Raw genomic sequence first — 19211 nt, forward strand, 5'->3', positions numbered from 1 at the left:
ACAGACTCTGGGGTTTGTGCGCCCATCTCACTCAAGAGGCCGGGGGCCAGCGCTGTCCGGAGACACTTCCGGGTCACGTGGCCAGCGTGACAAAGCTGCATCTGGCGAGCCAGCGCAGCACACGGAACGCCGTTTACCTTCCCGCTGGTAAGCGGTACCTATTTATCTACTTGCACCCGGGGGTGCTTTCGAACTGCTAGGTTGGCAGGCGCTGGGACCGAGCAGCGGGAGCGCACCCCGCCACGGGGATTCGAACCGCCGACCTTTCGATCGGCAAGCCCTAGGTCACTGTAAAAGTTACAGTGAGGAAATGGAGAGTATTATATGAATTCTTATTAGTAGATGCACCAGAAGGCCCCAAGGAGGGTCACAGCAATGTAAAATACAGCATTAAAAACAGTTTAAAACAAATTACAGCGGTAGAGTTTAGATATAAAATGTAGACCATGGGTTGCATTGGACTGTGTCCTATTCAGAGAGTAGATCCACTGAAATGAATGAACCTAAGTTAACCATGTATATCAGGCACAATCAAACTCCTGCCCTCCGGAGTTTGGGACTACAATTCCCATCATCCCTGACCACTGGTCCTGTTAGCTAGGGATGATGAGAATTGTAGTCCCAAACATCTGGAGGGCCAGAGTTTGCCTATATATATTAACTTCAATAGGTCTACTACCGTATTGGCCTGAATATAAGCATCACCTTTCCCCCCCCCCAAATTCTGACTGCAAAAAGTTAAAGTGCAGCTTAAATTCGCAACCTTACAAAAACTGGCTTTTACGATATTGCTGCTGAAACAGACATACGGTAAAACCTGTGGAATTTTAAGGGAGCGGCTTATATTCGGGTATTGTCTTTTTCTCTTTTTCCCCCCTTGAATTTCAAAGGTGTAGCTTATATTTGGGTACGGCTTATATTCGGGCCAATATGGTATATGAAGTACTAGCACTGAATACAACTCCCTTTGTCCTATCTATCTGAAATCTGGCAGATCTGGTCTTTTGCTGGGGTGCTAGAACGCCTGGGAAATAGATGCTAATAGGATGTAAAAGACATGTGTTAAAGGACAAGGAACATCTGAAAGCAATAGGAAGTTTACAGTAGGTGTGCCATTTTAGGTTGTCTTTCTATTTTGAAATTTGAAGTCTTTAAGAAGCAGAATACCTGCCATTTGCATGCTTTTTGGATGGAAAGCACTGAAGTTATAAGTAGCAGAAGACCAGCTGCGTCTTCCACTGAAATCAATGGAAAATGGAAATGAAATCATTACTTTCCCCACATTTGCCCACTCCACTATTTTGACTGGCACAATTGCCACTACTACTTGTAAGAACCTGATCTTTTAGTGTGGCAGCACCTTGACTTTGGAACTCCCTAACTATTGATACCAAATATTGATACCAAGTATTGATATTCTTTTCAGCGCTCTGTACTCTTTAGACAAGCCTACCCAGATGCTTAGAAAGTCAAGGTAATTTTAATCTGCTTTAGTATCTTAACCAGGCTTCCTCAACCTCGGCCCTCCAGATGTTTTTGGCCTACAACTCCCATGATCCCTAGCTAGCAGGACCAGTGGTCAGGGATGATGGGAATTGTAGTCTCAAAACATCTAGAGGGCCTAGGTTGAGGAAGCCTGATCTTAACTTTCATATGTTTTTGAGTATGGTTGTCATTTTTTTCCTGGATTTTATTGTTTTACCTTTTTGTAAACCAATTTGAGGATGTGTTCTGGGGGCAGGGGTTTACAGTCAGGTGGTGTATAAATTTTATGAAATAAATTAGTAATTTCAAATCTATTGTGATGAACAAAACAGATTTTAAAACTTAAATGATGAAAAGGTAAAGGTAAAGGGACCCCTGACCATTAGGTCCAGTCATGACCGACTCTGGGGTTGTGGCGCTCATCTCGCTTTATTGGCCAAGGGAGCCGGCGTACAGCTTCCAGGTCATGTGGCCAGCATAACTAAGCTGCTTCTGGCAAACCAGAGCAGCGCACGGAAACGCTGTTTACCTTCCCGCCAGAGCGGTACCTATTTATCTATTTGCACTTTGACGTGCTTTTGAACTCCTAGGTTGGCAGGAGCAGGGACCGAGCAACGGGAGCTCACCCCGTCCCAGGGATTCAAACCACTGACCTTCTGATCGGCAAGTCCTAGGCTCTGTGGTTTAACCCACAGCACCACCCGCATCCCTGTAAATGATGAACATGCATGCATTTATGTAATGGGGTGTGTACGGCTGTCCAGTTGTTGCTACACTCCAACTCCCAGCAGTCCCACTCTGCATGGTCAAGGGTCAGGGATGATGGGAAATGGCCACAGATTCCCCATTCCTGATGAAGCATTCACACTAAGAGATTGAGCTACCAGTCAGCAAGGTTCAAATCTTGATTTGCTATGGCTAGCTTTAAGGAACCTGAGCTCCAGAAACGTATCTCCAGCAGTGGTATACTTACCCTCATATAGTTATTGGAAGGCTTAATGAGCTTATATATCTGAATTACTGAAACTCTTACAAATGCTTAAGCAGTATTATGAAGTGGGCTAGAAAGGAACTGGGCTCGATTTATGGGCAGCCAACAAAATGGGACTGTTTTGAAAAGCTGCAAGTCTGCACTTTCCAAATAAATAAATCATATTGACTGAAGGCGCATGCAGAGGGGAGGGAGCTATTCAGATTTATTGTGAGGCTTGGAAGGAGGACAGACATTCAGGCACGATCCTTTTATCTTTCCAATCCCAAGTGAAAGCACTTCTAACAGAATTCTCTAATGAATTGAAAAGTGGGCATGGAAGTGCATAACAGAGCTGTCTCTACATGAAAAGGCATGAATGGGGTGCTGAGGCTTCACTTAGTGTCAGATGATCGACGCAATCCTATGCGTGTTTCCTCAGTTGCACCTCAATGAGGCCTAGTTCCTATTCAGAGTTGCACCTTAGATGAGAGAGGCCTGGGCTTTAATCGCTGAACCACTTTGAACTTCACAGGGTGATCTTGCATCTCTCACAAATCCTCCAAGTGTCCCAGTTTTCCAGGCACAGTACAGAAGCCATCCTGGTTTCTGATTTGATCCTGTAATGTCCCGCTTTTCCTTAGAATAGCTCAGCTGGTTAGAGCGTGGTGCTGATGATGTCAAGATTGCAGGTTCGATCCCTGTATGGGGCAGCAGCATATTCCTACACTGCAGGGGGTTGGACTAGATGATCCTCAGGGTCCCTTCTAAGTCTACAATTCTATGATTTCTGTGATTTCTATGTCCCTAATTTCATAAGAGATATGTTGAAGTGTATAGCAGGGCGTCCCTATTTTCATCAGAGAAATGTTGGAGGGTATGGAGTTATGTGACCTCTGGGCCAAGGAGGTAAGTCACTATACAACCTTTAGAAGACATGTGAAGGCAGTCGTTTATAGGATAGTTTTTTAAAGAAGAAGAAAATTAACAAATTATTATGTTTTTGGAAGCCTCCCAGAGTGACTAGGGAACCCAGTCAGATGGGTGGGGTATAAATGTTGTTGTTGTTGTTGTTGTTGTTGTTGTTGTTGTTGTTGTTGTTGTTGTTCTTCTTCTTCTTCTTCTTCTTCTTCCTCTTCTTCTTCTTCTTCTTCCTCTTCTTCTTCTTCTTCTTCTTCTTCTTCTTCTTCTTCTTCTTCTTCTTCCTCTTCTTCTTCTTCTTCTATAGGACACCCCTATTTTCATCAGAGAAAGGTTGGGGGGTTATTGTGAAGATAAAATGGAGAAATCTTGTAGTCAATCTTGGTCCAGCTCTGAGGGCCTTCTGGCGGTTCCCTCACTGTGAGAAGTGAGGTTACAGGGAACCAGGCAGAGGGCCTTCTTGGTGGTGGCGCCCACCCTGTGGAATGCCCTCCCATCAGATGTCAAGGAAATAAACTATCTGATTTTTAGAAGACATCTGAAGGCAGTCCTGTTTAGGGAAGTTTTTAATGTTTGATGTTCTATTCTGTTTTTAATCTGTTGGGAGCCATCCAGAGTGGCTGAGGAAACCCAGCCAGATGAGTGGGGTATAAATAAATTCCTCTTCTTCTTCTTCTTCTTCTTCGAGAAAGGGTGAGATACAGACATGAGATTGTAACATAGACTTCAGCACCACATTACAGGACTAGAGAAGCCTGTCAACCCAGCAGACCTGATATCTATTTTCCCCAAACCCATGGGCTGAAACAACCACCTGCCAATCTTCTGCAGTCATAATGATGGTATGTGATTGATACTTGTCAAAGTTAGCCTGCAGGGGGAGAAGATAGTTCAACAGGCTAGGACGATGAAACCCTATGCATATCTACTCAGAAGTGTCCCACTGAGTTCACTGGGGCTTACTCAGAGGAAAGGCAGTACAAAATTCCAGTCCAAAGATTATTCTCTTAGTTCACTGCTCTGACAATGATTTCTCCCCCTGTTGTCCAGGACATCAGAACACTGGAACCAGCTAAAGTGGAATCTAGTTAAATCTACATAATTTCTCAAGAAATAACACATCCCTAGATAAATTTCTCATTCTGCCTTCTGGTAAAAATATAACCATACGAACTTGAGCCCACCATATGCCTGCAAATAATATAAATAGGACTAAATATACAAATTATGTTCTCAGTCTCATTACACGCCCATCAAGTAGGTGCAGCAATACTGCAGCAGAGATATTCATGAGGAGTGTGCCAAGAAGCAGTTGATAGGTAAACAAGCGACAGGGGCAAACTGTTTTAAAAAGGAAATGGCACATAACTAGAAACAGGGAAGAAATTCAGTTCAGTTCACATTTGAAGGCGAACCTGTTTAATTCACACTTTCTGAAACAATACACAAATCGAAACACAGTCATCCTTTGGAATTTGCTAGTCTCTGGGTTTTTCAATGCAGCCCTCCGAACAAGTATACAAAATAGGTGGAATGCGGATGGCGCTGTGGTCTAAACCACAGAGCCTAGGGCTTGCCAATTGGAAGGTCAGCGGTTTGAATCCCCACGACGGAATGACCTCCCATTGTTCGGTCCCAGCTCCTGCCAACCCAGCAGTTCGAAAGCACGTCAAAGTGCAAGTAGATAAATAGGTACCACTCCGGCAGGAAGGTAAACGGCATTTCCGTGCACTGCTCTGGTTTTGCCAGAAGCGGCTTAGTCATCCTGGCCACATGACCCAGAAAAACTCTGCAGACAAACGTCAGCCAGTAAAGCAAGATGAGCACCGCAACCCCAGAATCGTTCACTACCGGACTTAACTGTAGGGGTCCTTTACCTTTTTAAGTGTGCATAAAAATGTATATATTGGTGTAAATAACATTCAAAGAAGCATTGTACCAGGGGAAATTTATTTGCAAAATGCTTTGCATAGCAATTTGTATATATCAGGAGAAGTACATGCTAAGATGCTGGAGATTTTTCACGAGGACTTACAAAATAAAAATAAAACAAAATTGCATATTGATGTGGACATGAAAGGCTGAAAAAAATGAGAAACTAAGAGAACCTGGAACTGACATATTTGCCTGTCCTAAAACATAACCATTGGGGGGGGGGGACAATTATTTCATATGCAGAAGGAAAGGTGTGTTGATATTCTCTATTCCCCTCCAACCCACTTTCTCCGATTACATATATTATACATGGAATTGTATATGTCTGAACTGCTCACGCACCGCATCTTCTCATGCCCTATCTGAACTGTGACATATGGGTCTCTCTCCACAGGGACATCGCTGCCATTCAGATGTTATGCAAGATCCAGGAGCTTGAGCCAAGTTGAAACTATGGCTGGCCTAAGACAGGGCTGAATCCCTCCTCCATGTCCTGAAAATATGCTTCTCCTGCAGACGCCAGGGGGAATATCTTCTGGTTTCTTTGGAGAGGGAGAAATTTCATTGAAATTTTGGGGGGTGGGTTGCTTGCCTCTTCCCTTACCGAGTCTCACCAGGAAGTTTGGCAAGTAGGACAGTATCTGCAGCTGGGAAAACACAGAGGAAGCCTAACTTCCTCTCTGCGCTGAATCCAAAGTTTGAGGGGTTTTTGAAAGGGGAAGGGAGTAGCTATCTAATGAGGCAGCAAGATCTGTTGGAATGGAATTCCATTAGCCTGGAATGCTAATGTTGTAAGCTTTCTTGTCTTATGCCCATCCTGCATTTACAGTGATACCTCGGGTGTAATGGGAATTGGGGTTGCTTGTGCGTAAACTGCAAACTGCTCCAAGCTGGTTGTATAGCTAAACCTTTCCCTGGTTTGACAGCCCTTACAACGCGACTGTCTCAGTCACTGGCAGAATCCGTCAGTGGGCGTTTCCTAAACTTTTTCCAACATAAAAATTCCTTGACTCCAAGTCTCCTCCTAGATTCTCTGCGCGGAAGCTCTCTCCTGTGCTCTCTCCGCTGATTTCACTGGAAGAGTCTCGGAGCCTCCCCTCCGCAGTACTCTCAGCTTCCCCTTTCTCCCTGGTGTCCCCTGGATTTCCTTCCCCAGCGGAAGCTCTCTCTCTCTCTCCTTGCTAGTTCCCTCCCCTGCATCATTGGAGAGTCTTACCTCTCCTCTTGCCTCTGATGGCAGTTCCCTGACATCCGGTTAAGAACTTAATTCGTTCTGGAGGTCCGTTCTTAACCTGAAACTGTTCTTAACCTGAAGTACCACTTTAGCTAATGGGGCCTCACGCTGTTGCCACTACACGATTTCTTTTCTCATCCTGAAGCAAAGTTCTTAACCCGAGGTACTATTTCTGGGTTAGCGGAGTCTGTAACCTGAAGCGTCTGTAACCTGAAGCGTCTGTAACCTGAAGCGTCTGTAACCCGAGGTACCACTGTAGGTGCAAATAAAACCATACATCGTAAAGATCCCACCATCTGCATTGACCTTCTTTCTGAGGGAAACAAACCTCAAGGTATGCTCTGGTACTCCACACTGCTAGGGTCTATTGTGCCCTTGGCAAGGAGGTGTATTGGTACAAACACCCCCCCCCCAACAAAAACACTTCCTGGGTGAGGGAGAAGTGAGGAGGAAGAGGGGGAAAATGTACACCTTTGTGCCATGGTGCAAGAAGGACAGGAACCATCTCCCACATTTGATTTTTCCATGACCGCACACGTAAACATCATACACTCCACACTCTGATAGGTGAATTTTGTGCTGCCTCCTGGGTCTGCCCCTCCAGCAGGGGCAGGTTTTGCCAAACCCTAGGTACACCTCCAGGAGACTGCGATGCGCATAACAATATCTTAGAAAAATGAATCGACGTGCGAAAGGCCTTTGCCATTCTCCTCCGTTCGTCTTGCAGCGCTGAGCATGAAGTAATGGGCTTTGAAGGCTCATACGGAAGGAGCGCTTTGGCACATTAGCAGCATAACTAGTGTGGTTTTGTTCTAATAATAGAGTTTTGATTGCTCTTTTGAGAAAACATAAATAGCCCTTATTCATTCTGCATGTGTTCAGGAGCAGACGCCAACAATTGGCAAACAAAAGTGGGGGCGGGGGCAGGGATTCAAACAATTCCCGATTTCTTCCTACAAGATTCATCTATTTCACCACTTCCTTAAGGTCTGGACCAACTGCTTTTTGGATGGCACATTTGTTGCGATCACTGGACAAAAGGAAACTTCTATTAGCCAGCTGCTTTCTATTCTGGGAGGTAACATCTGGGCTGGGCTGTAGGGTGGTAGTAAAGGTAAAGGGGACCCCTGACCATTAAGTCCAGTCGTGGCCGACTCTGGGGTTGCGGCGCTCATCTCGCTTTATTGGCTGAGGGAGCCGGCATACAGCTTCCGGGTCATGTGGCCAGCATGACGAAGCCGCTTCTGGCAAACCAGAGCAGTGCACAGAAACACCGTTTACCTTCCCGTTGGAGCAGTATCTATTTATCTACTTGCACTTTGAACTGCTAGGTTGGCAGGAGCAGGGACCGAGCAATGGGAGCTCACCCCGTCGCGGGGATTCAAACTGCTGACCTTCTGATCAGCAAGTCCTAGGCTCTGTGGTTTAACCCACAGCACTATGTAGAAGATCCCAGGTTCAATCTCCAGCATCTTGAGGTAGGGCTGTGATTGTGTCCCCCCTCTGTGAGCAATCCAGGGTTGACTGAGGAGTGAGGCATTGGGTGGAAAGAAGGCGAGATTTCAGAGTGCTATTGGGCTGATTTGAAATAGGACTTTCAAACTGCTGTGCTGCGTGTGCCTCTTCCCAGCAGGGGAACGCACACCTACACAGCCAAGTGAGCACAATTGAACCCTCCACTCAACAGCTGGGGAAAGGAGTGTGCTATCCAGCCAGCTGCAGGGATGTGCTTTGCCAGCACATTACCTGCAAGCAACACACTGGAGAAGTAGACCCCCAACAGGATTGAAGATCACGTTTTCTGTTCTCATCCTGAAGCAAAGTTCTTAACCTGAAGCGCTATTTCTGGGTTAGCAGAGTCTGTAACCTGAAACGTCTGTAACCTGAGATACCACTGTAGTAGGTTAACGTAGGGACATAGCTGGCAATTGGCCGTTGGAAACAGTGTCCAGGCTGAAATAGCTGAAACGTCCGCATGTATGGCAACCCTAGTGTATACTAGGCAATCTTGCCTGCAAAGATGTGTATACAAACTTGGGGATACTGTGGCAATGCGTCTACTGGGAAGCCCCACCAGGCAAGTTGCTCCACCCTGCAAGTCAGGATACGCATTTTTTAACAAATGAAACAAGTGGCATCATTAATCATAATTTAGACAACAACAAAAGTGTGATTAGCTTAACATGTAGTTTGATCCATAGAGAGATTTATGGACATGCCACGCCAATTTGGTTTTGTTACTTTTAGCTAATACGGTAGATTTCACAGGTGCATTATCAGTTCACGTTTGCCGTGTAAGCTTGACATGATAAATTGTATAAATGTGACAATGTTCTTGTTTTACTCAAGTGGTTTTAAGGCTGTAATGAAACAAGATGAGATTTCTGCGTTTGCCGTGGCTTTTATCCAAAACAAATAAACTCATTCCAAGAGAGGCTGAAACCAGCACCAGGTTGCTGCAGTTTTGGCTTTGTCCCTTCAGGTGGGGTGAGTGAGGGTTACAAACTGCTGTGCATGGATCACAGAATTGTAGAGTTGGAAGGGACCCTAAGGATCATCTAGTCCAACCCCCTGCAGTGCAGGAATATGCAGCCGTCCCATACAGGGATCGAACCTGCAACCTTGGCTTTATCAGCACCATACTCTAACCAACTGAGGAGAGAAGTCTCAGCCCAGAAAGTACCCTAGAGAAGTTCCCGTTCAAAATGTTTAGGAATAAGGTGCTGAAAGGTAAACCAAAACCCCCAGCTTAGATATTTTCTTTTCTGCTGCACACTGCTTTAGCTCTCCTTAATCGCTATTGTCAATTCATATACCGCTTAGTGCCCAAGCAGGCTTCTAAGTGGTTTGCCAGCATAACAATCAATTAAGCATGCATTGACATATACACATCCATAATTAAAATACACAGTAAGATGATCCCATTGAAACAACATTGAGACATCGACTTTCAGAGGCATTATGCCTCGGAACACCAGTCGCTGGGAATCACAGGTAGGGGAGAGCACTGCTGTTGAAGCTCAGGTCCTGCTTTCAGGCTTCCTGTAGAATAGCTCAGTCAGTAGAGTGTGAGATTCTTAATATCTCAGGGCTGTGGGTTTGAGCCCCACGTTGGGCAAAAGATTCCTGCGTTGCAGGGAGTTGGGCTGCAGGACCTTCGTGGTCCCTTCCAACGCTAGAATTCTGTGATTCTACTGTAAGAACATAAGAAGGGCCTGCTGGGTCAGACCAATGGCCAATGTAGTCCAGCATCCTGTCCTCTCAGTGGCCAACCGGATGCTTTTGGGAAACCCTCAAGCAGAACACTCTCCTTTCCTGTGGCTTACAGATACAACCAATATTCAGAAGCATGACTGCTCCTGACTCTGGAAACCAAGCGTAGCCATCACAGCTAGCATCCATTTTAGCCTTATCCTCCATGAATTTATCCTCTCTTGAAACCATCTGAGTTGGTGGCTATCACTACCTCCTATGTGCTGTGTGCATTCCAGGTAGCTTCAAACAAGTTTAGATCCATGTGTGTGAGTGTGTGTGTGTGTGTGTGTAACACAAAAGAACCATGTCATTGTACAGCAGAGAAAGACACTCTAAGACTACAGAACAAGGCCCTAGGGCTATCATGTAACAATTGATAATATGGATTAGATCTCAAGAAAATCCTCTAGATATTCAAATGCCTCTGGGTTCATGTTCAGAATTAATCATGCATGCACATAAATACCAGAACATTAAATGCAAAATTAAACATACTCAGATAGCTGATGCTTGAAAGTTTTTGCTGCTCGTTTCAGCTGGGGTTCCCATCTATCACATTGCTCCACCTGCCCACTTCATATTTTGAGCCTTTGGCCCCTGTTTGTTTGTTAATTACATTTATATCCCACTTTTTTCCAATCCAAGCAGCTCAAGGTGGCATGCAGTGGCTTAGAGCACCTCCTGAGCAGTTCTCCTCCAGGTGTTATTTATAGATCATTAAACCCTTCTGTTGTTCTACAGTTGAATGGGTTTTGGATGGTTTCATTGTTAACTGTTTCATATGTTATGATGGTGAACTGTCTTGAGAGCACCATTTTGGGGCAGAAGAGTGGAGTAGCGATTACTACGCAAGCAATAAAATATGTCAAGGATCCATAATGTTTTTCTTCCTTTGTGCTTTTCCTTCCTCCTTCTGTTAACTGCGTTGACAACAATTGCACACTTAATCCACATTGTTGTGCGCTAAGTGAAACAGTTTTAGCAGAGAGAGGTTCTATTATTCATTCCTGGAATTCTTCTTGTCCATGGGATGGCTCCTTTCTCTTTTGTCACACTGGAGGTGGGCTAAATGTAGAAATTAAAGGGAGAGATTGCAAACAGAACCTCAGTGATTAATAGTCTCCACCGAGTGTTGACGAATCCTCCATTCTCATGAGTGTTTCAGGGCCGCTGCAGCTACAGTTCCTAAGTGTTTCACTTTCTCTAACACATTTATTCCATCGGATCCTTTGTGGGGTAAGAAAGGACTATTAATTGCAGAAACAATTGTTCATTCTGCGAAGCTCATCCAGGATTTCCACTGAGAAAAGCCAGATTCCAGGAGATGAATGAATTATGCCCATGAAAACAATTTGCATTTGTTGGTGCACTGTGCATTACTTATTCTGTTTCAAGGTTGCTTTGTTGTTGTTTTCTTTCTTAAATTTAGATTCATTATTTCTTCTTTACACATGTGCAGATATTCGGTTAGCTCCTTTAAGAGACAACGCAGGGGGTGTCTGACTTTTGCAGTCTCAATATAGGCAATTTAGGAGAATAATGCAGACCCTAGGAGTTGAGGTTAGGTTTATTAAATTTGCGCATCCCATACATGGGGAGCTACCACAGAGAAGATCCATTGTCTCATTGCCACCCACAGGTTCCTCCTGTTCACTAAACTCTGTTGCCTCTTCAGTTTCCATCACCTCCTCCCAATCTTCCCCCTCTGACCTCTCCTTTGCAAAGGCCCTTTTATTTTGGCTTAGTATTTCTACAAGCCATACTTCCTCTATGTGCTTAATTTCTCAGCTCCCCTTCCCTTCTGTTTCTTCATTGTTATTGTTGTTTAGTCGTTTAGTCGTGTCCGACTCTTCGTGACCCCATGGACCAGAGCACGCCAGGCACTCCTCTCTTCCACTGCCTCCCGCAGTTTGGGCAAACTCATGTTGGCACTATCCAACCATCTCGTCCTCTGTCGTCCCCTTCTCCTTGTGCCCTCCATCTTTCCCAATATCAGGGTCTTTTCCAGGGAGTCTTCTCTTCTCATGAGGTGGCCAAAGTATTGGAGCCTCAGCTTCAGGATCTGTCCTTCCAGTGAGCACTCAAGGCTGATTTCCTTCAGAATGGAGAGGTTTGATCTTCTTGCAGTCCACGGGACTCTCAAGAGTCTCCTCCAGCACCATAATTCAAAAGCATCAATTATTCGGCGATCAGCCTTCTTTATGGTCCAGCTTTCACTTCCATACATCACTACTGGGAAAACCATGGCTTTTACTATATGGACCTTTGTTGGCAAGGTGATGTCTCTACTTTTTAAGATGCTGTCTAGGTTTCTTCATTACCTTTTGTCAATGGTTCAAGCTTTGAACCGTGGAATTGTAGAGTTGGAAGTGAGTTTTTACTATAAGGACCGCCAGCTGCGGCCGTGGAAAAACTTCAGCAGTGGCACTGAATGCTCAGCATGTTGAATTGTCTCTGAGCTGCCCCTTCCTTTATGTATTATTGAGAGCAGGAGATGGGGGAGCTTCAGGCTTTCCTCTCGCATTTGCTTCTGCTTTTTATTCTCTCCCCTGTCTTCACATGTGTTTCTGAAGAACTGTCAGGTGCGTCTCTGCCTTGTGGCATCTTGCAGTGATTGGGGAATGTTGTTTCCCAGTTCGGCAGATGAAAGCTAGACGCGGCAAGTCAAATTTCTCTTCTCGTGGGCTTGTTCCAAATTCTCCCGTTTCTCCCTCCTCGTCTCCACCTGGCATCTCAACGCACTCATACATATCTGCAACTGCTTAGCGTTGAAAACAGGATGAAGTGGGTGGCTGACAGGAGCCAATCTTCTTCCAAATGCCTTTTTGCCTCTCTGTTCTACTTCCACTGTTGGGGGTTTTATGCCTCTGACTACCAGTTGCTGGGGACCAAAGCTGAGTGAAAGCTGTCACACTCATGTCCTGCTTTTGGGCTTCCTTTAGGCCAGGGGTGGGACCAAAGTGTCTTCACCCTCCCAATATTCATTGGGAGGGGCCAGACCCCCTCAATGTTGAGAGGACCAGCTCCTCCTGAAAACGAAAGAGGAGGAACTGCTGACCACTGAAGTCACACAGTGCTCGGCTCCGCATTCTGCCTCCTTCCAATATCACATGTGTAGCACATGTTACAAGCATGATGTCACACACATGCATCGCAAGCATGACAACACACATGCACAATGAGCACCATGCCAGGTCATGCTGGGGTCAAAAGCATTGGACCTCCTGGTTTGCACCCCTTCAAAAATTGAGTCACAGCCCATGCTACACCCATTCGAAAACCATTACCATTAATTACTAGAGTTGGCATTACTGGTGGCTCAGGGCCCTCCCCAGGGTTGTTGGAAGCTACATGTCTGGTGGGAGAGTAGAGGTATCTTGCCTCTGATGCGCATGTCTATAAATGCACATGCGTGAAGACTAAAGCATCAGGTCTGTTTTGAAGTGACATATTGTCAGGCAATTACATTTCTCTCTCCCCGACCCCAATATATCTTTAACCAAAAGAACAAACACTCCCTTTCTGATGGGGGAATAGGTTATTGCAGAGTACATGAAAGCAGTATACAGTTGGCAGCACAAAGCCTTAAGCAGCATGAAAGAGTCTCATGCAGAGATCTCTGGTATGCGGATAGTGGTGTTATAAGGCTATAACTGTTTTCATCTGTGAGATGTTGGAGAATGGGTATAAAGGAGATTAGACCGAAAGGCAGCAGGGTAGTGGGGTGATGGAGATGGAGAATTGCAATTCAGCAAGCTCTCTAAGTGAGAAGGGACTGAACCCACATCTCCCCGCTCTAAGTCCAGAATCCACTGTGAATTCTTTAGGCATCATAAGAACTGTAATTCCATCACACTCAGAGAATGAACTATCCTAAATATCTTCAAAGACACTTACAAAAAGCTTGGCCTATTGCTCAACATCCAAAAAACCAAAGTGCTGCACCAACAAGCACAAAATAACCCCTCTGCAGCACCACAAATTCAACTCAATGGTGTAACATTGGGAAGTGTTGATCACTTCTCCTACCTGGGCAGTTATCTTTCCACAAGAGCCGAGATTGATGCCGAAATCCAGCATTGCCTGAGCTCTGCAAGTGCAGCTTTCTACCGCTTGAAGTGTAGAGGGTTTGAGGACATTCGCAGGGAATAAAAAATGCTTGTTTACAAAGCTATTGTACTACCAACGTTACTGTATGCTTGTGAAACATGGACCACTTATAAACGCCATCTCCAACTCCTCGAAAGAGTCCATCAAAGGTGTCTCCAAAAGTTTTTACACATCACTTGGGAAGACAGGCGAACTAATGCCAGTGTACTGGAAGAAGCAAAGATCACCATTGTTGAAGCAATGATTCTCCAACATCAACTTCGTTGGACTGGTCATGTTGTGTGGAAGCCTGATTATTGTCTTCCAAAGCAACTACTCTATTCCGAACTTAACAATGGTAAGCATAATGCTGGTGGTCAACAAAAGAGGTTTAAAGACTCTCTCAAGGCAAATCTTTAAAAATGTAGTATAAACACCGACAACTGGGAAACATTGACCTGCGAGTGATCCAATTGGAGAACAGCCTTTACCAAAGGTGTCATGGACTTTGAAGATGCTTGAACTCAGGACGCAAGGAAGAATCGAGCTAAGAGGAAGGCACACTTGGCAAACCCTCATTGTGATCAACTCCCACCCAGAAACCAATATCCCCACTGTGGAAGGACGTGTGGATCCAGAATTGGCCTCCACAGTCACTTACAGACTCAGTGTTAAAACCGTGTTCATGGAATACAATCTTACTCAGTTATGTGTAATCACCAAAGAAGAAGAATTCCACCAGAATGTCATGTACAGAGGCCCCGTGGGGCTATGGCCAAAACACTAAACCAACAACAGATAATCCTACCCACCTACCTAACCTTCCTTCTGTTGGAAGCAAAGGACGCTGTGCAGTTCACAGCCCAATAAGTGAATTCACTTATATAAACAGCCTTTGGAGAAGGAAACAATTTGCATGAATTTACACATAAAAGTGGGATCTGCAGCAAAATGTTGCAGTGTTTAGCATTCACATTCAGGGCTCTGCTAGCTATTCCCTTTGTTTCTTAAAGGAGCTGGGCACTGCAGATCTGTGTGGGGGGGGGGTAGGACTACAGTCAGTGTGAATATAAGCAATATTTATAATCTCCCCTCATTGCAGTTTTGAAGCTGGGGGGCCTCTCAAAAGACAAATCAGTATACCATGGCTACTGAGCATGCTCACCCCTCAATTGGTTGCTTTGGCTTTGCCCAAGGATGGCAAGTTCCTCCATCCTTGCTGCTATATCTCTCTTGTGAACAAATGAGGCTGGTTTGGCTATGTAAGGAGAATGAATTTGCTATAAATATATACGGTGGGTGAACAGATAGATGAACAGACAGACAGCAGGGCCCAAAATCAGCCCGTTAACATTCACCTTACATTGGGTAATGAATGCAAAGGTCAATGGGTATTCCATAGAATCACAGAGTCACAGAACTGTAGAGTTGGAAGGGACCCTAAGGGTCATCTAGTCCAACCCCCTGCAATGCAGGAATCTTTTATGATAAAAGCAGACTGTTCCCACATGAGGAACAAATCCAGCCCCCTGTCCTAGAATAACACGTTTCATAAAATTTCATTTTGTTTCTGTCAGTCTCCTACCCTGCATTCTCACGAAATAAATAAATAGGGCTCCTTGGTGCAGTAAGATGCTATTTTGATAGAATTAATTTTAAATAAGCTCCCAGCCTTTCATAGTCCACTGCGTTAATTACTTTCACTCATCTCAAACAAGAGGTAGCTGCCTTTAGAGGGGACTGCAGGGAGAGAAAAAGCTAAGGGCTCATTTTTGCTAGGGGTGACTTTATGGTAATCATAGAATTGTAGAGTTGGAAGGGACCCGAGGGTCATCTATCCCAACCCCCTGCAATGCAGGGATCTCAAGTGAAGCATCCATGACAGACGGCCACCCAACCTCTGCTTAAAAACCTCCAAGGAATGAGAGTCCACAATCTCTCGAGTGATACAGTAACTTAAAGGTAAAGGTAAAGGGACCCCTGGCCATTAGGTCCAGTCGTGACTGACTCTGGGGTTGCTGTGCTCATCTCGCTTTATTGGCCAAGGGAGCCAGTGTACAGCTTCCGGGTCATGTGGCCAGCATGACTAAGTTGCTTATGGAGAACCAGAGCAGAACACGGAAACGCCGTTTCCCTTCCCGCCAGAGCGGTACCTATTTATCTACTTGCACTTTGATGTGCTTTCGAAGTGCTAGGTTGGCAGGAGCAGGGACCGAGCAACGGGAGCTCACCCCGTCGCAGGGATTCGAACCGCCGACCTTCTTATCAGCAAGTCCTAGGCTCTGTGGTTTAACCCACAGCGCCACCCACGTCCCCTGATACAGTAACTTATCACATCACAAAATCATCTGGGGTGCTGAAATGCAAGATAAAGGTGCAAATACAGAGCAAATAGTTTCATTTTATATTTATTCCCCCCCCCCATTTATATCCCCACCTTTCCTCCAATGAACTTGAGGGGCTGTACACAATTCTCCTCTGCCATTTTATTCTCACAACAACCCTGTGAGGTAGGTCAGGCTGAGAGGCAGTGACTGGCCCAAGGTCACCCAGCGAGAGCTTCAAGGCCAAATGGGGATTCGAACCCTGATCCCCCAGGGTGTCCTAGTCTGACACTCTAACCATCACACCACCAGCTCCCCAATGTTTGCCTTGTTATTTGCTCAACGGAGTAAAAGTAGGAAGTCTGCTCTTTGAAACAGACAGCCAAATGCAATTCCTGTCTCTATTGAGCAGTTAACCTCCCCTGTTGGAATTATATCAAAATCCCTTGAACTTTACTTTGATAAAAATAGACAAGGTGCTGCCACGGTACAGAAAACACAAGGAAGGGCTGCAGCTCAGCAGCAGAGAATGAGCTTGGCAATCTCTGATCCTTGACAATCCCTAGTCTTTGGTTAAAGGTAGCAGAGGATGGTAAAGAATAAGGCCTGCTCATTTAGCCGGTGAGGCCATTTCAGCTCAACTCGGCTCAGCCACAGCCTCCTGCCCTACACTTGATGTCGTATATGTTGTTAGGTGTGGGGCACCTATTTGTAACTGAGCTGGAAGGGGGATTACAGACACAAATGGGCACTTACAAAGCCCTGTGCAAAACACTGTACACCTGGCTTTGTAAGCTTTGACGATCAGCTGATCGCCAGGGTCTTGCAAACCATTGCACACGGGACTCTGCAAGCTCTGGATATTATTTTGTCTTTTTTTTTTTACAACTGTAAACACCCTTACTTTGCCAAGACTGGAAACTGAGCGATGTGACCAGCAAACTCACATGACATATCCGTCGCTGAACTGTACCGCTTTGGGCCACAGTATGTCACACAGAAGGCTAGCCTAGAACATTCCCCCCCCCCGCCCGGCATGACAGTTTTATATAAGCAGGGATTATATAAACAGAGACTGGGGTAAGATTCAAATATTCAGTCCCCCACCTGATGTCTGAAATGAGGCAGCCCTGCAGCTAATCCATACACAAAAGGGTTTGATCAGCATAACTAAGACAAAAGCTGGTATGGTTTTCCCCCTGATAGCTGTTGACTTGTGCTGCATTGCCATCTTATGGAGTAATAATAATGAGCATTATCGTTATCTGCTACATGCATTTGATTTCCATCCTCTCTGCTAGGAAGCTCAAGGTACTATACAAGAAACTTCCTTCTTCTCTGCTTTTTATCCTTCCAACAATCCTGCGAGGTAAGTTAAGATGAGAAGAGTGTGTCCAGCCCACGCGCAGCCAGGGAGCTTCACAGCCACGCTGGGATTTGAACCACATTCTCTCCAGTCCATTTCTCTAACCGCTAACTACGATTGGCGAGATTTGTCTTCAGATGAGACCCAAAATTAGAAATTATCCCCCATCCCTAGTTGAGGTGCAATTTAAAGTGGTAAGAAACATCCTGGCAATTGGTTATAGGTCTCTAGCTTGTCTATCCTTCTGCCATTACTTCCTGAAAGGCAGGAACTAGACCAGGGGTCAGCAAACATTTTCAGCAGGGGGCTGGTCTACTGTCCCTCAGACCTTGTGGGGGGCTGGAATATATATATATTTGGGGGGGGAATAAATGAATTCCTATGTCCCACAAATAACCTAGAGATGCATTTCAAATAAAAGCACACATTCTACTCGTGTAAAAACACCAGGCAGGCCCCACAAATAACCCAGAGATGCATTATAAATAAAAGGGCACATTCTACTCATGTAAAAACACACTGATTCCCAGATCGCCCGCAGGACAGATTTAGAAGGCGATTGGGCCGGATCCAGCCCCCGAGCCTTAGTTTGCCTACCCATGAACTAGACCATGCCTTGCTTTGGTATTGATTTCCACGGTAAAGAGTCAGAAGCTTTTGCATTTCTGGGAAACAGCTCTTTGAGCATCCGGGGAAAGAATTTTGGATTTTTACAGTCACTTACATCTGCAGTGTTGGGTCATTTAAGAGTCACTCTTTTTTCTGTGGAGCTACGAACACCTATCTCTGCCTCCCAGATATAAAATGTCAACTACTTTCTTCAACCTCTGGGCTGCTGTCCTTCCACCTTCTCTCACATTTGCCCTTTTCTCAATCGCTTCAAGTGTCTTCCAGCCCCCAATCATGGTTCCTTTGCTATTTTTTCAGTGTCTCCTCCCCCCTTGGGTTTTCTTATATAAAATCTAACAACATGAATAACAAATGAAATTAAATATAATAATAAGGGTGCATGTAGGGAGTTTTGGTTATGCAAGTGACCGAAGGAAGAATGGGGAGAAAGTAGCAAAATAATAATATTCAAGCCATATTGACATTATTTCTGCCTTGGTCATAGGATATAGGGGAGCTCAAAATCCAGCTATGTTTTCTTATGGAATTGAACACCGGGTATTAGGCTACCAGAAGAAATGGTGGTGAAATTTAACTTGGTTCGCATATAAAGGTTAACTTATCTCATCTTTCCAAAACAATACGGGAACCGAAACACAGCCATCCTTCAAAATCCTTGCTTCTCTGAATTTTGTATGGAAGTTCTCCTTCTGGGCAATATGTACAAAACACATTTTACTCCTCATTATTATTATTATTTACATTTATATACCACTTTATCTTCCAAGGAGCACAAGGCAGTGTACATGGATTTCCACACAACAACCCTGTGAGCTACATTAGGCTAAGAGACAGGGACTGGCCCAAGGTCACCCAGTGACTTCACGGCTGAGTGGGGATTCGAACCTTTGCTCTCCCAGGTCCAGGTCCAACAAACTAAGCGTGCTTATAAAAAGGCACATATTAGTGAAAATAACATACAAATATGCATTGCGTTGGGGAAATTTGTTTTGTCAGAATATG

At 45.0% G+C, this 19211-nt stretch overlaps 1 protein-coding gene across 16 annotated transcripts in view; it reads right to left on the reverse strand.

Moving 5' to 3' along the window:
• Positions 1 to 19211, reverse strand: part of DLG2 (discs large MAGUK scaffold protein 2) — a 921944-nt gene that overhangs the window by 670245 nt on the left and 232488 nt on the right. The window lies entirely within an intron of this gene.

Source organism: Podarcis vaucheri (genome assembly GCF_965113315.1).
Source record: "Podarcis vaucheri genome assembly, chromosome: 4".
Classification (NCBI taxonomy): Eukaryota; Metazoa; Chordata; class Lepidosauria; order Squamata; family Lacertidae; genus Podarcis; species Podarcis vaucheri.